This window comes from Protopterus annectens, chromosome 3.part0, assembly GCF_019279795.1.
Source record: "Protopterus annectens isolate FY-2018-M chromosome 3.part0, PAN1.0, whole genome shotgun sequence".
NCBI lineage: Eukaryota > Metazoa > Chordata > Ceratodontiformes > Protopteridae > Protopterus > Protopterus annectens.
In genome coordinates this window covers 1043159261-1043177528 of record NC_056731.1, presented here as the reverse complement: position 1 = coordinate 1043177528, position 18268 = coordinate 1043159261, and the positions used below count along the sequence as shown (strand labels likewise).

The 18268-nt window shown below is 39.8% G+C and overlaps 1 non-coding gene across 1 annotated transcript; it reads right to left on the bottom strand.

Moving 5' to 3' along the window:
- Positions 1–1658: 1658 nt before the first annotated feature.
- On the bottom strand, positions 1659–1730 carry TRNAP-UGG. The gene has a single exon. It is a non-coding gene; the product is annotated as a tRNA-Pro (tRNA).
- Positions 1731–18268: the final 16538 nt, after the last annotated feature.

Genomic DNA, 18268 nt, shown 5'->3' with positions numbered 1-18268 from the left:
CACCTTTACTGGGTTTCATAACCCTTACTTCCTTATTCCCCCTTAGTTCATCTAACACCTTCCTTTCTTCTCCACTTATAGTTGCCTTATATTTAACCTTCTTATATTCATCTCTAAATCTATTTTCTACTACATTTTTGAAGTTTTTTAACTGATGGTGGGTGGGGGGATTGTATGTACTCTTCTTAGTGCATGTAGTGATTGTATTACTCTGTTGTGGCAAGATTAGACCCAAATTTACTTTTCTAATAAACATTTTAAGGTCCATAAGAACGTTCACCAAATCCCCTTTCTTCTGGAGAATAAATGTTAGTCCTTTTGATAACAGACTAAAATGTTCATTTGTTAAAACAATGTTACTAAAATTATAAATAGTAAAACCATCTCTAGTGAATTTGTACTCATTGCCAGATTCTCCTATAATGTCACCTGTTAAACCATAGGACTGGGGGGGGGTCAGAGGTAGCTTAAATCATTAATACCTCATTCTCCCCCCCTCCAGTAAAAATTCTGCTGTTGATAGTTTGTGTTACCTTTATTTTTTAACCTTTCTGATCTTCTCAATGTGGGATATTCTGAAAAATCATACGCCTATGTGGTAATTTGTCGGTACCTTGTTTTTCCCAAAGGGTATGACTATACATTTTTTGGCGTTCAGCTTAAGGCCATGGCTCTGGCACCAATTATCCGTTTCTATGAGGCCTCTCTGAAGGATGTTTGTGTCCGCTGGAGTATCAATTATGGCGCCCAGTTTGCTGTCATCTGCGAACTTTGTCAGCCACAATCCTCCTATGTTTGCCTGTACCTCGGAAAAATAAATGCCAAACAAGAGGGGTCCCAGGACTGAGCCCTGTGGGACACCGCTTGTGACAGGCTTAGAGTCTGACATAGCTCCAGCAACTCTGACCCTGTGGGTTCTGTCCTTGAGTCAGTTTGCAACCCATCTTGTGACATATGGGTTTACATTTAAGCTGGTGAGTTTGTCTATGATGCCTGAGTGGGGTATTGTGTCAAAGGCTTTTGCAAGGTCAAGGTAGGCTGTGTGAACTGCCTTACCCTCATCAATGGCCTTAGTGACTGTTTCAAAAAAGTCGACCAAGTTCAAAAGGCAGGATCTGCCCTTGACAAAGCCAAATTGGGTAGGATCCAATGTCTGTACGTCCCCAATGTCTTTGTTTATGAGTTCCATAATGATCCTCTCCATAGCTTTGCAGACCAGGCTCGTCAAGCTTATGGGGCGGTAATTTCCAGGGTCCGTAGAAGCACTGCCTTTGTGAAGTGGGACCACTGTTGCTGTACTCCACTCTTTGGGTACGTATCCTGTAGTAAGGCTAAGATTAAACAGCAGCCTTATGTGTGGGTTTAGTTCCTCTTGGAGTTCATGTAGTACACAGCCCGAGACACTATCCGGTCCCATTGATGCTGTGTTTTTAGCTTTAAGAGAGGGCGGCTCTCACCTGGGCATCTGAGATGTTAGGGAGGCTACACTCTGCTGGGATAGTTATTTCTCCTTTTGTGGGGGAGGGGGGATACTTCTCTCAGCGGTTCTTTCAGAGAGAAAGACCTTTATCTTAGATATCAACCTCTTAAATTCACTCAGCTCTTCTTTCACAGAGAAATATCTTTATCCTAAATTGTACGATTCAATTAAAAGCCCAGGGCTTGTCCGGGATTTGAACCCGGGACCTCTCGCACCCAAAGCGAGAATCATACCCCTAGACCAACAAGCCATACTATAGATTAGTACTAGGCTAAGTGCCCTTGTGGGCCATTTTAAGCCTAGCCAATTGTCCCATGTGAGAATCAAACCCTGCACCTTGTGTCTGTAAGGTAAACACTGTAACCATTATGCCAGCCTCCCACCCCTTTCTTAAAGGGACATTTCTTTCACACACAATTGCGCACACACTAACCCCCCTCAGACAAACACACACACTTGCCATTTGCAGGATTCAAACCCCTACCTAACTATATTATGACACTTGAGACGGACGCATTAGCAGAGCGCGCTATTCGCATGATTACTTAAACATGTACTGTATAGTTATGAAGTGTGCTTCATCATTCAAGCAGTGTCTGTAAGTGATACTCACACATCTATGGAGTGCTGTAAGTCCTACATTCATTCATCCAATGATTGAGGGTATCCCTCTTCCTCATCCTGAGGTCTTAATAGTGATTTCTACACTATTTGCCAGTGCGGGGATACTGGTAACAGTGGAAAAATCCTGGGCCAAAAGTCATACTTTACATTGCAATATTTATGATTACTTAAACATTTACTGTATAGTTATGAAGTGTGGTTTCCTAAAGGACAACACCTGTCTACTCTGTAATACTGGGCTGTTGTTTAATAAACATTAACACATGCAGAATATTGCGTTAAATTAACAAATGCATACTCAAAGTGATACAAGTGTTTAGCACAGTAAGCTTTATTTATTCCTAATGCTAAAATAACAGCACTGTTTTGAAGGCTACATTCCACTTGCATCTCTCATCCTTCTCAGTCTTCCCACATATAGTGTTCTGTCTGCATTAGATATGGGAAAAAATTAAACACACTAAAATCAGCAATCATAAACAGATATAGCTGCTTCATCATTCAAGCAGTGTCTGTAAGTGATACTCCCACATCTGCGGAGTGCTGTAAGTCCTACATTCATTCATCCAATGATTGAGGGTATCCCTCTTCCTCATCCTGAGGTCTTAATAGTGATTTCTACACTATTTGCCACTGCGGGGATACTGGTAACAGTGGAAAAATCCTGGGCCAAAGTACTCCATGCATCCAGTTTGTAATCTGATCCATGATAGTGCTCCTGCAACAGCCAGTGACCATAATCATTCACTACAAGTCCAACAAACACATTTGACTCCTGCACGTCCCACCTTCATGAGCGAAATCTCAAAACTTCACCCTGAATGCCAGCCATGTGTAATGCAGACAACCACCAATGTATATCTTTTAAGAATGCAGAATGTTACAATCTGCAACATTTGAAAATGGTGTGCATTGCTTAACATTGCACAAAAACAGACAATGTCTTTGCATGAAGCTAAATAAGCACAATATGTAAAATAATACAGATATAAATACAAAAACTGCAAAGCTGACAATGCAACTGTCTCATCCATTAGGACAGTAATTATGATAAAGGAAAACCTAGGTCAGCTACTATAATTTAGCATGTGAAGTAGGACACCATTAAAAAGGGCAGGATTCTGTGATATTAGAACCCTGGACCTTAGTTATGGATGTCCTACATTCACAGCTGTTCCTACAACAAGATTGAAGATGTAAGTGTTTAGAATTCATTGCATTACTAGCTATTACAAGAGAACATTACAAAAAAATAAATAAAAAGGCTGTACTACTTGTATTCGAACCCAGAACCAAGTAAACTTAAAGCTGAACCTTAACTCCTTGCACCACAGGAGAAATTACATAAGCTGTGGCTGCATTTGTATTCATTGTAAGGTTCATACAGGCTCATTGTAAGATAAAAAAGTGATAACATGCAGAAAAACAAATCAATTTATGATACATACAGTCCAATTTTTAGAACACATGGAATATGCCTACATATGTGTGCAAGCCAGATCAACATGCAATGTAGATTCAGAGAAAAACACGGGTGACTTAAAGCTGCTCTTCTCACATACACCACTGTAGCAAGCAATAACACTTATTCAACACACAAGCAACTTCAACAGGGAGTGTACATTTATATTGAAATAGCACATGTTAGATATACACTTAGTTAAATATTTAACTTGGAAAATACTTCACTTCTTCCTCATCCAGATTGTTATGAGTCTGGTTTTCAAATATACAACACTATCCTAATGTGTAAAGTTCCTTAGTCGGCCAGCAATCATCTTACCAGTACTGTGTTACAGAGTGTGTGTTAAAACAATTCTATAGTATTGTCCTTACAATGTTTAAGGATATTAAGTGGGAATATGTTATGCAGTTGTCAAATAACTAAATTGGATGGGTAACAGAAAGTTCACACCAGGGATCATACCAACAGCTCTACTAGATAGGGGCCAAGGGTACTAGCTGCTAGATCTAGGGCCTAGGGAACTAACCAAAGGGGCGGTGAATACCGCACAACGTGGCTGGGCTAATATATGCCTTCCGGCAGGAAACCCAGTACCTACCTATGAACCTATGAACCTATGTTGGCTAGCATAAACAAACATTGGCTGTTATTTTGTGGGTGGGGAGCAAAGACATCCACCCCTATGTGAGCCTGTGAGATAACCCCCATAGCACACTTCTGGAGCTGTTGGGAGATGGAGCACATATGGGATTTATGTTAACTGGCAGGTTTACAGCACAAATGTGGCAGATGATACACATGCCATTAAACATAACTTAGCAGTTTGAGTTGTACACCTCATGGTTGTTATAGACCCTATCCTTTTCCCCAGTTCTTGCTGTCATGTGTATATGACTCCACTGTAAGGCACAGATTAATTTAGGCTAATGCAATACATGTTACAATGTAGAATTCTTCTGAAAATATACTCAGAACTAATATTTAAATTTGCCATGTTGTAGCATACCATGCAGTGATGTTTTGAAGCTCATGCAAGGTGATGCCTGTTACACACCAAGCATACCCCCTGCTAGTCTGTGAAATGTCCCAGTGACTAGGAATAGCATTTAAACACACACCTTACTTTCCACTGGTATGGTTTCTTGCACTCATCTCTGTCTCTGAGTTAATGCTGAGAGAGGTCACTCAGTTCCTCCAGTGTCTATGTGCCCTGCAAACTTTTCACCTTCCCTGTGTATGGCTATTGCCAGCAGCAGCAGTGTCTTCAGCCTGTATCACAGACAGATGCATTCAAAAAGCAGCAGCTAATAACAATCTCTGTTTGCCTACTTTGTGCCTGTACTCCAATATTTTCTCAATCCCTAAAAAAGGGAATGGAGACAACATGGATACTTTTATATCTTTTTGACTAGCTCCACAGGACTGGTTGATTAGCATGCAGTTCAGCTGTGTATGCTGTAATTAGCATCTCTGACGCAGAGAGTAGGACACACACAATCCATTATTGATGTACTTCATTATAAAAAGGCAAATGAGTAGCTGAGTTAGCTGATGTGGATGAGAATTGATCCATTATTGTAACCAAGATACACATTTCTCCAGATTTATTATATTTCAACAGAAGAGTATTGCACTCCATCAGGTATGTATTCATCTTGTAACCTAAATAATGCAAATTCTGGAATGTAGATAACAATAAATGTGAACTAAATAAATATGCATTATTTAGAAACATACTCACTACATGGCAATGTGAGAGGTACAGAGGATGTAGGGTAGGCTTAAAGTATAATGCTGCATGCTAACTATGTACACATGTTCCACGGAAAAATCCCCTTTATAGTGCTTTTAACATTTCCCCATTGTTTGCTTAACTACATTGTTCCTGACCCTGTTATAATATTTTTTTTTTTTTTGGATGGGGGAGATGATGTCCTGCTATGGCACAAACTAGAGTGGACTGTTATGTTGGCTGGGGGACATAGTTCAGTGTCTGTTAGGGCACAATCAAAAAGATGATGCTCTTGTTACTCTCTTAGTTTTGTAACCAATCTTGTTATTTACTGCCCACCATTGAATGTTTACAGTTTAAACCACAGTTGAATATTGAGAGCCTTCCTTTAATGCATTAACTGTACAACAATTTGTACTTTTGTGATCATTATATGTTTTATCATTATTTTGTCTTTCAGTAAACAATATGCCCCCTATATGTATGCCACCATTCTCTGAGGTCAAAAATGAGCTGATTATAGATACACTGAGATAAAACCATGAAGTCCTGCTGTCAAGATGGCGGGCAAGAGTTGCTGAACATGTGGAACTCTGGGATGACCTTGTCCAAAATATCAACAAGGTGGGCTGACAGAGTTGTACATATGAGCAGGTGCATCACAGAGCAACTAATATGATACATGCAGCCAGGAGGTGTGCACCTGACATGGCACATGAAAGTGAGGTGACAGGTGGTGGGCCTACAGCAGAGAAACACCTCAGCACCACCAAAGAATTCTTAGCAAATATTGCCACTCAGGAAAGCTCCCAGCAATAAAACAGACAGTATGTCTTTGACATAGGTGCCACTCCTGCGACTCAAGAGGAGTGTCCAGGTGGGCTTTGTTTAATCAGCAGTAGATTACATTTGTATTCTGTAATAGTGTGTATAGTTTTATTGTGTGGCAGGTTGCTTTTTCAGTGGGGAGTAATTAAGATAGCTACAGTGTTCAGGTCCTTTAACTGTCACAGAGGAATTCCTGAAATATATCTCCACACAGGAAATCTCCCAGTAATCCTTATGCCAATACATTCTGGATGTGTGCGCCACTCCTGCATCACATGTGGGGATGCCAGGTATGCTTTGTTACATCATCATTAAAATAGTGCTGCATTCTGTCATAAGTGTATACAATTGTGTCAAGCCGTATTTGTGTTGGTTGTGAGTATTTCAGATAGGTGCAGTTCTATGCTCATATAAAGGTTGTCAGACACATTCCTGATAAAATTTATTTAACTGTACATATAGACAAGTAAAAGTATTAAACCCTGTTGTACTGTTAAATGTGTGATGCTGCTGCCATTATGTCTTCCTTTAGTTTTTACAGAACCATCAGGAGTTCACCAGCCAAGTGCTGCAGCAGTTGGCAAGTGGAACAATTTTTGTCTGTACTGTACATATATTTTCCCACATATCTGCTATACTGTCCTCTCAGGCCTGCTGTATGTATTACAGTACTATCTGTATACCTGTCCACTGCACAGAGTTTTGCTGAATGTCAAGATTTTGTACTCATCTTTCCAGCCCATATTTAAGATCATAGTACTAGACTGGCAGATTACTTACAAGTCATTAATGATTGCAAACATTAAATAATATAGCACAGATCTCACATTCAAACTGCATACCCTTCAGATATGTTATGGTGAAGCAAAACCTGTTATTCCAACAGCTATATAGGTTTGTAGGAGTATATTATGTCACATTTGCCCCTATTATTTAGCCTTTGTCTGCACACTATTTATGGCTTTGTCCACACTTATTGCTGTAAGCAGTTGCCAGCTTTAAATATCTGTAATAGTGACAGCAGTGTAAATTGATTAACACATATTGCAGCATAGTAGTGCAGGTATTAATTTTTTCCTGCTTTTCTTTTTATCACAGGTGAACATGGAAGTAGCCCTGTGTTCCCTGTGCCACCTGATGTCAGTGTCTCATCAGAGTCTGATGATGATGGTGGCCAAAGTAAGGCACAGTTGGGGGTTGCAGAGGCTGAATCTGATACAGAAGTTGACATCTAACATCCACACTCAGGATCTCAAGGCATTGCCAGTATGCCTATGCATACCCAGTCCACTGAGGCCACAGATATTGGATAGTTGGAAGGTGAGGACATAGACCGGGGAAGTGTGGCTACCATGGCTTCATTGCCTGTTGACACTGTCCACAGCCAAACTGTTGGTGAGGTGCCACACAGGCAGATTGATAGGGGTACTCATCAGAGGCCTGCTGTCCCTCCACCACCTGATGCAGGTGTCTCTTCACTTGTCACTCGATGTATGTTTGGGCCATAATGGAGGCACAGGCACATTCAGAACATCACTCTAGAAGAATGCTCAGGGTTCTAGATGCGGCACAGCCTCCATCATGTTGTTGATGCACTGGATTGGTTCAATGACATATATGAATGGGATGTGTCCATGAGGGAGCACAGAGTTTCTGTTATAGAATGCACATTGTCTGTGATGGAATGTCTGCTGGGAGGGGAACGTCAACCTCATGGGCATAGGTCAGCAAGTACATCTGCTGAGACCCAACAGGGCTATGCCAGAGCAACCTCTCATAGTGGCAGTACATCTGCTGCTCCATCAGAGAGTGTGCTGTCCATACCCAGATGTAGGAGTTATGGTCCTGGGCATTCCCATGAAGGAAGCACGTCCAGCAGACATCAGTCACCCTCAGGTAGTAGCACACCATGTGATCTTGGGCATGAAGGTGCAGAGACAGTTTTCTTGGTCAGGGATAAAAAGGATGAACTGTCAGCTCTACCATGCATGGCTCACAGCTGTCTCACATACAGACACCTACGTCTAGTACTGAGCTTGGCTGTGTTCATGTGTATATATATATATATATATATATATATATATATATATATATATATATATATACACACACACACACACACACACACCTATGTCACATTGAGCGCACCTACTGACACACATGCTACATTTACATGTTCAATGTTGACTGCTGCTCTTAACTGATTCACGTACACACTCACTAACCCTGTATGTCAGCCTAGGCCTCTTGCATCTGCACAAGCCACCCTGTGCAATTGATGAGGACTGTGCAACACCCTGTTTTCTATCTTTTGGCTTCAGGGATACTAAAGCTATGTGTCTGATGCACAGGGTGACTACACTCATTAATATATATTTTATATCTCCATTTGTGCTTCTGGCCAGATAATTGTACCTATCAGTTATATTGTAGTTAGCCAGTTAGACAGTTGCTGGCATAATAATTCCTCTACTTTCTAGTTGATACTTTTATAAGGCTTGTGAAGTCAGTCAATGAAATGTGTCTCATTAATATATCCAAACTTCTCATTAAGGATTGTTTAGTGCTAACTTATGTCTGCACATCCAAAGTCAACCCATCAGATTCTGAGCTCTGGACTGTATGTCAACACTGCAGACAAATCTCATCAGAGCAGTAATATAGTATAATTTTTTTTTCTTCATGCACATTACCATTGGTTCTGATGATCATAGGCTGTGACAAGGATATTGACCTCATGGTGTTTAGAAGTGTAGCTGATACATGACAATATAATATACAATGGTAGATTAATGCATGGCCATGTTACAGAAAAGAGGCCCCATGTTCAGGATAGAATCAGCAGTGATCCATTGCAGATAACATTTTCCCATCAAGTCAACCAGCCTGTACTTAAACAGGTTAATGGATGTGCTCTGCTTGACATGGATTGGAAGCCTAATGCACAGGACTGACAACCTTTGAGACATGTATGTATCTCCAGCATGTCCTTTGTAGGTCATACTGGACATTGAGGTCACTGGAACAGGTGACTGTGGTCCCATATGACTTAAGTATGTGCAGCATATTCATCCCATTTTGGCCAAAGACAGCCATGTAATGCATACATATTCTGTTTCAAAACTATATATATATATATATATATATATATATATATATATATATATATATATATATAAAATGCTACGTACAGTGACAACTACTTCATTCTGTCCACATAAGACACATGCTGGAGACGCTCTGATGTTTTTTACTCAAAGATGTCTGAGGTCTGTCAACTTGCTGCAGGTGTCTTTGACAATACCTATCAAAGGGAAGATTATAGTCATTAATTGGGCTGATGATGGATGTGCATAGGGGATTGATAAAATTAATTGTTCTCAATGTAATGCCTTTGATAATCAGATGTAAGATGTAGAATGCCTTCCTCCCAACAGTACACACGGTTTGCAGTCGACAAGTGTTACAAGGTATACTGATGTAGATTTTGGGAATACTGTACTCTGGGTTATTTCTTAATAAGCACGAACATTTATTAACACAGGGTATGGTGATGCATGTTGTCTAGTTGTTACAAACCCCTATGGCTTTGTCCACAGTCATTAGTGGCACAAAGATGTTTTGCCACACATCCTCTGTTTTTTTGGACTTTGGGTAACTATATAGCAAACAGGAGGGGAGACAGAACTGACACATCTGTTACCACACAGGTGACAGGACTGCTGCTTTGTGAGGTCTACAACTTTAACTGAGTATTGTTGGTCTGTGAACCCATTTGCAACTCACCTGTTAATAGAAGGTATGGTGTTCACCTTGGTTAGTTTCTCATTGAGACCTGATGTTGGATTATGTTGAAGGGCCTGGCCAAGTCAAGATAGGATGAGTGCACAGCCTTTTGTATGTCTCACAGTCTCACAGTCCTGATTTCCCACAGGTTTTACAGGCACAAACTACCCTTGAGAACAGCTAACTGGAACAGATCTACTGTTTGGAGGTTACCTATGTCCTCTTGTCTGAGATGCATGCAAATTGTTTCCATTGCCTTATAGCAAAGGTTAAATAAAGTTATGGGACTATAATTCCAGTTTTATGTTGCCTATCCTCCATTTTGTGGGTGGGGAATGTTCACTGTATTCCATTCAGTGTGGACAACAGCAGTACTCAGACTGTGGTTGAATATGGCACCTAGTGCACTACCTCCCTATTACAGCACATGAAGAACACAGTCCAGAATGTCATCTGGTCCCATGGATAATGTGCTCCTCATCTTGGAGAGAGCAGTGATAATTTGCTCTTTGTAGATACCACAGTTTGGAAGTGATGATGCACAAATATAATAAGCTTGGTGTTGTGAGGCAGGACACTTTACAGCCACCTGTGTCTGCTATCAGGTTTGGAATTTACAGTGGTCAATGTGTGCAGTGCCATCCAGAATTAGTTCAAAATACATCTGAGTGATATATTTCAGTTTGCAGATGTAAATGAAGACAGGCTTATAGTTAACCCTGGATATGTGTTAGAAATTATTAGCATAGTTGCTATACAAGGCTTTTTCAAGGTGTCTCATTGGTTTGGGTACACAGAGGTAAGTGACATTCTAGGACTGTTTTGTACTTGCTGAATTTATAAACAGCAGCTTCTGTCACTTACTGTAGAATGTAGTAATGACAGACATCCACCAATACGTTTTGTATTTTCCAACATATCTGTCTTTGAGCATATCAGGCATGGCTGTGTGTATACATTTGGTAGATGTGTAAACAGGGCATTAGGGTTTAATTTACTACAGCTGTCAATGTTCTTTGTGGAAATTTGAGCTTGGACATTGATTATACCATACCTTGGGAAGGTGTAGTTACTTTGGATGATGTTTTTGAACCTCAATCTTCCTTTAGGGAGTTTTTTAGGTATTACAAATTCTACACATATTGTTTTATGGTTGGATTAACAGTGCAGGTACTACACATGTGCTGTTACATTGTTCACTCATATTGTTAAGGAACAGGTCTGACATATTACAGACCCTTGTGGGGTGGTGCACTATTTCTTCCATGGGATTTCAGTTGTCTTCCTATACTTATCCAGGTGAGACATTATATGCACTGAGTAAAGAAAATTATGTCAACTAGCCCTGTAGAGGAAATAGAGGGAAACTGATAGGTGAAGATGGAAGGTTTTAACCTGGTACCCACATAGAAAATGTTAAAAGGAGGGTACATGTGATCTGAGTGGTATTTTCAGGGGACTAACCTATGGTATGTACATTAGGTGGTCCTTCTTAAGGTGGATATATAGTTCTGTAATTGATTGGTAAGTGGTTTCATTTCTGTTGTTATGTAACAGAAGGAATGACAGCTAGTTAGAGCTGCTGAGGATATGCTCTGCTCCATAACAGCAGATGATTGTATTGGAAAATAAGTGTATTGTCATTTCTGTATGTCTGAGGGCAAAATGTTAATGCCTCTGCACATAAACCAGAACATAGCAGATAAAATAAGGAAACACTGTTAAAGCTCACATTGGGATCAGAAACAATAACATTCAAATAGATACTCTTATTGTACACACCTGTCACATATGTAAACCTTAGATTTCTCTAAACACAGATGTCATCCTAATTATCTTATTCTTTAGGCTACTACCATGATGGGTTGCTGAAGCACATCATCTGCTTCCAGGTCTTCCTTTCCTCTTCATCTTGTTCTGTCACACCAACCACCTGTATGTCCTTGGCCACCACATCCATGAATCTTATCTTAGGTCTTCCTCTTTTCCTCTTACCTGCCCGCTCCATCCTTAGCATAGATCTCCAAATATACCCAGCATCCTTCCTAAGCACATGTCCAAAGCAAAGTAATCTCACCTCTCAGACCTTGTCTACATGCCGTACAATCTGAGCTGACATTCTAATATACTGATTACTAATCCTGCCTATCCTCAGCACACTGAATGGAAATGCTAACATCTGGAACTCTGCAAGCTCTGTTATGACTCTTGTATTTTTGTCAGTGCCACTATCTCCAAACCATATAACATAGCTGTTCTCAGTACATTCTTGTAGACCTTCCCTTTCAATGTTATTGGTACCCATCTGTCACAAATCACTCTTGACACTCTTCTACACCCACTCCACCCTGCATGCACTATCTTTTTCATCTCCCTTCCATCCTCACTGTTACTCTGAAATTTACATCCCAAGTATTTAAAATCATACACCTTCATTGACTGTACTTCCTACAGTCTCACTATTCCTCTATCCTCCCTCTCATTCACAGACATAGTTTCTGTATTTGTCTATATGCCATTCATTATTCTCCTCTGTAGAGCATGACTCGAACTCTCCAGGGTCTCCTAAACATGTTCTTTGATCACACTATCATCCACAAATATCAGTCCATGGGGAATCCTGTGTGATCTCCGGTGTCAACCTGTCCATCACCATTGCAAAGAGATGTCATGGTGTTTGTGCATACAATAAAAGGAATGCCACTGTTCTGTGTTATATTGCATGAGGTGACATCTACCTGTCTTCCAGGCCTGTGTTTGCCCATGGTCTGTTGTGAAGAATACATATCCAATAATCTGACATAGCTGATGGCATCAGCAGTGTCTTTTGAAAACATGAGGGCAGTGTACTATAGGTTGCTGTAAAATGTTGTACTTGACATCCACCAACAGCTCACACAAACACACACACACACACACACACACACACACACACACACACACACACACACACACACACACACACACACACACTATACTACAATGAGGATTGAACCCCTACTTAAGTGCACAGACTACAGAACACAGTTTTTAATGCAAGTGCCAGTATGCAAGTCTGATTTTAACAAGACTGAATGTGAACTTATAGTAGATGAAATCATCAGGGGATGTAGAGGGAACACCAGCTTGGGAGTCCTGCATAGGCACATCACCCCTAACTGTCATCTGAGGCTAGTACACTAACAATATTATGCTGTTTAGAAGCCATAGCTGTGTAACAATGAGTCACTTATTGAGCATATTTGGATGTTTGACTTTGGCAGTACAAGCCTGTGAGCACAACTATATGGCCCTGTCCACAAAGGAGCACACATTATATATCACATCTTTATTTTGTATAAGATGTATGTGTTGTAAAATTAAGGAGATCCCATGGTTGTACTTATTGTTGAGGTTAGCTGAGAGGAAACACATGGATGGTTATTAAGTTTCTGTACAGATAGTTATACTGTGCCCTCAGTTTACAAAGTTAGCACACGTAGTCTTAGGTCAAACAAAGTATCTGGGAAATATAGTAAGAACACAGATCTATGTATGTGATGTAATAGCATACCTCTCAACCTTCTAGAGCAAGAAATCTGTACAAAACCATACTTAAAAGAGTCAGTGTTGAAATATTGCCTTTACAAACCTAGACTGTTGATAGAATAACAGGTTTTACATCAGCATGCATTTTCTGAAGGTTATAACGTCCACAAATGAAATGTATGTCATTATTTTCTGACTTCATTCTCAATGATTTAACAATAATTTTGTGTAAACCAACATTTTATGGGAAACAGACTACAGATATTGTGTAAAAATGTGTGCTTTCTTTATAAATCTGGACAGTTGAAAGCTATGATAGTTAGCCATAGTGAAAATGTAATGGTTATTGTGCTAAGTGTACATACATGCGCATTTCACTCTTTTACCTGTTTGCACGTAGGTAAGTAGTGTTGAAACACAAGTTAACTTAATTTATCTATAAAAGCACCACTATATATTTGCATATTGTAACAAGGTAAGACATATACAAGGATATGTCATAATATTGTTCAACACAACAGTCTAGGTACAGGACTTACTTTGCAAATGCAGCAGTTAACACAACATTAGTTCAGGGCTGAATCTGTCTAATGCAAGCAGTACACAGCCAATACATGTATAGATAAAGTTTGTGTGAGTTGCCTGGCATCAGTTTTAATATTTGTATGTGACCAGGAGGAAGGTATTATACCCGAGGTGGTCGGTGAATGTTCTATCCATTATCTCTTAACCAAAGCAAGGGCATACTGCATGCCTACATCTACCTACAGTGACAGCAGCTGGGGGTTCCTCCTCCGAGTCCTCCTGTGACCATGGCTATGGTGACCTAGGCATTAGTGGAGGCTGTGTGTCCATTTCCATTGCTGATTCTGCTGCAGCTGTTTCTGCAGCATCAAATTGTGCAGCATATTACAAACTGTGAATATTTGTGTACATGTGCATGGATTATACTGGAAGGCTCCACTTGATATATCTAGGCACTTGAACCATGAATTCAAAAGCCCAAACACATGCTCTATGATCTTTCAAGTTTGTGCATGTGACTAATTATGGCATTCATCCATGGGTGTGTGTGCATTTCTAATGAGTGTCATCATCCACTGTTCCAGGGGATAGCCAGAATCCTCCAGTAAATGGTCCTATGAGATGTCTCCCTAGTGAACAACTTGTACAGCTGTGATGTGTGCCAGATATGGGAGTCATGATAACTGCCAGAGTTTCCAACACACGCATTCAAGATAATCTCCCGGGCATTGCACATGACTTGGCAGTTGATGGAGTGGTATCCCTTGTGGGTAATGTAAATTCTGTCCTGTTTGCTAGGTGGTGCCTTGATGTGTACATGAGTACAATCTATGGCACCCATTACTTTAGGGTAGAGCTTTACATGATAGAATTGTTGCATATTGCTAGCCCTCTCCTCAGCAGTAAGGGGAAAACATATGCGTTCACTGGCATGTATAAGCATAGCATCCAGGAACTGGTGGAGTATCCTGGATGCTGATGCCTGTGACACCCCCTGTGACACCCCTGCAATTTCCCAGTAATCAATGAGCCTTAATCTTCACCACTGGAAATAGTGAGGGGATGTACACAATAAAATGATGATAAGTGCACACACAGTAAAGTACAATTCCCCTTAAGAGCACACAGAGATCACAGTCAGTCTGGGGCTGGTTTCTGCCTCTTTCTCTGGATCCCAAGTAAGAATCCCCATTGGCACAGCTATAGGGTTAAGATCTCAGCTGAGTGGCCAAGCTAAGACCTACACCACCCCTTCTGCCCATACTATAAGTTATTATCAGCTGCCACCAGCCACCCTTACTTATCAGCTACTATAAGGCCCTTACAAAGGGTGCCCTATCCTACTGAGTAATGTTACTATTAATCCAAATGATAGCTTTGACCAAGGTTATTTAGGAGTGGCCTGTACAGTGCCAACAAATACATATGCAAGTACTCTAAGAGCTAAAATATCTCTAAACAAACCAGCCACAATTAAAAGGTTTAAATATATTTAATAATAAATAATAAAAGAACAACATAATACTCAGTATGCAAACACAGTTACTTCAGAGCTCAAAATAACAGGAAATATTTTAAAACAACATTGCAAGATAGTCTCAAATAAATACAGAAAACATCTAAGCTAATCTTTACTATATTCCTATCTATATCTAAGAGAAATACTATGCTTACAAATAATGCCCAGTCAGAAGTGCTGCGTGGATATTTCTAGGTCCAAGACAAGATACAAAATGTCCAGTCTCTCTCTGAGAGAATCTTAAATTAATAATAAACATTACTGCTGGATTAGCTTGGATGACATCACTCTTTGTCACCTGACTTCAGGCTAAACAGATACTAACAGAATTTTAACATCTCTGTGTGAGAAGTACATATCTCTCAGAAGTTTGCAGAACGTGGAAGTCATAAAACAATAAAATGCTTTTACATTTGAAATCTAGCAATTATTTCTGGTTCAAGACAAAATAAAAACTTCTAGCTCTAGACATTGTGTTTGCTTTTGAACTGAAACTGAGAAATAATACAATCATAAAACACTTTAATTTCAACTCTGGAAGTTTTACATGTTAACTGTGTATGTTACAGCTTCAACTATTAAGACATACTTTTGCACAGCCATATAGTTGATATACATTTCTATTCTTTTCCAGTAGGGTACACTGTGGTCACATCCTTGAAGCTCAGTACTGTACAAACCTTGTTCAACACACACTTCTACACCAGTAGTTTAATATACAGATAACATATAGTTTTCTTATATTTGTAAGACAAGAATATGAATCATGTTGATATTCACAAGTGACATATGATTATTTAAAAAATTCCAGGTAGCTGGGCTGGCAGTGTTACACTTCCATCCTGTCCCCAGTTGGTCTTTGAAAAGTACCTGTTGTAGCTAATATTCTAAGGCTTATACATACCTTAGTTTTCACTGGGTGGTTTCCCCCCGGTTGGCTCTGGCTCTGACTTGAGGCCGGCAGAGCTCACAGAGTTCTTGTAATGCGCCCCTGTCCACCCTGTAGCACTCTACAATCTCCAGCTCATGTAGCACCTGGTAGGTTACCGTAAACCTGAACACTTTTCTCCTTCTTGACCTAGGCCTATTGTCATCAGCACCAGATGCACTGACTTTAGCCTCAAGCACATACAGATGTAGAATAGTTGCAGCAACCCCTAGCATTATGCCAGTTAAAAGTTCCAAGTCTCTACTCCGATGTTGAAGTATTGAGAGAAAATCAGAATTTAGGCTTTATACATACTGTATACATTTCTTGATTACGACCACAACTGGTATTGACTATCTTAAATTACATTCATCTGCTCAGGATATAATTAACAGGATTTGAAACTCCTTCTGTAGTGCACAGTATTTCACTCTGTACACCAACCCACCGTAGAGAGCAGCTATGTATAATAACAGCAAATTATGTAAAACATTTTATAATATCATCCCTATTGTCATGATACATACAGAATACACTAATTGAAGATAATTGCACTTCATTTGTATGACCTACAGTGTCATCACAGTATGATTAAACGTTGACCTACTCTGTATTTGAACCCAAAACTATCTACACCATAGTCCATCACCTAAGAGTTGTTGCCACAGGACTATTCAAGCAAATCTCTTTAACTAGAGGGGATTAGTAGATCACAGGCCTGCTTACCGGGTTTGCATGATGCTCAGAAGGTCTCACTATTGTTTATTGAATGCATCTGGTTTCTATTTTTAGATGTCTAGCTCATGTCTGATACAAGAGTGATCTGCTCACACAAATAAGGATTGCATAAAAATTGCTGTTTGCTCGAAGTGGCTCACTGCGCACACACATGCAAAAGTCCCCCATAAAATGACAACAACGAAACCTGATACATCCTGGCAAATGTCATCAATATCCATGGGAAACATAAATACCATGTAGGAGCTTACAAAAAGTGAACAGCAATACATGATCCCTGCTTTTTGTGATTCCAGAATTCCACTGCTTTTTACATCATTTACATAATAACCATACTGACAACCTGAAAACTACATGGATTGTAGCCGTGTAAGCTGGGCAACAGCACTGGAGCATGGAGTTAAAGATACACTGCAGGGTATTATTGTACCTGTTGTGGCAATATATCATACTCATCTTTTAAACTGCATTTCTATTATTCATTTTCAAGGATTTTGCATGTAGCGGTGCATTTTGCAAAATTGTGCTAAAATAAAAGTTATAAAATTTATACTGATTTGACACACCACCTGATTCTTTTGTGGCTTGCATGATGTTATGCTATGGCATCTGTCATGGACCAGTAAAGGCTATTGTAACAGTTGGTAGCATATTAGCAACATACTTTCTTTAACACACTCCTCCACCAATCCAAAAACAAAATGCATAATCCAGTTAGCTTCCATGTGCCAGTATTTGCATGTTTATTTATAAACAAGTTTGCACTGCATCTTATTGCTCCCTTATTTTGAAACTGGTTAACTCATTCACTCCAATGGAGCTCAGGAAGTTTGCACTGTAACTTCCAATAGGCAGATCCTAAGCCTTTTGACAGAATCAAATTATTTCCTCGCATTTTAAACAAATGTTCATATTTCTGGAACCATAGAGGTTATGAAAGAAGCATAAATGGCAAACGCTTCAGCACAAACTATTTTTATAGTGGTAGGATTCTTTAGGTTATAGGTCTTAAAGTGAATTTTATATGTCACAGTAAACACAATCCCCAATATTTAATAAACTCCATGTAGGAATAGAATTATTCCTACATGGAGTGAATGGTGTCCTTGTCTGCA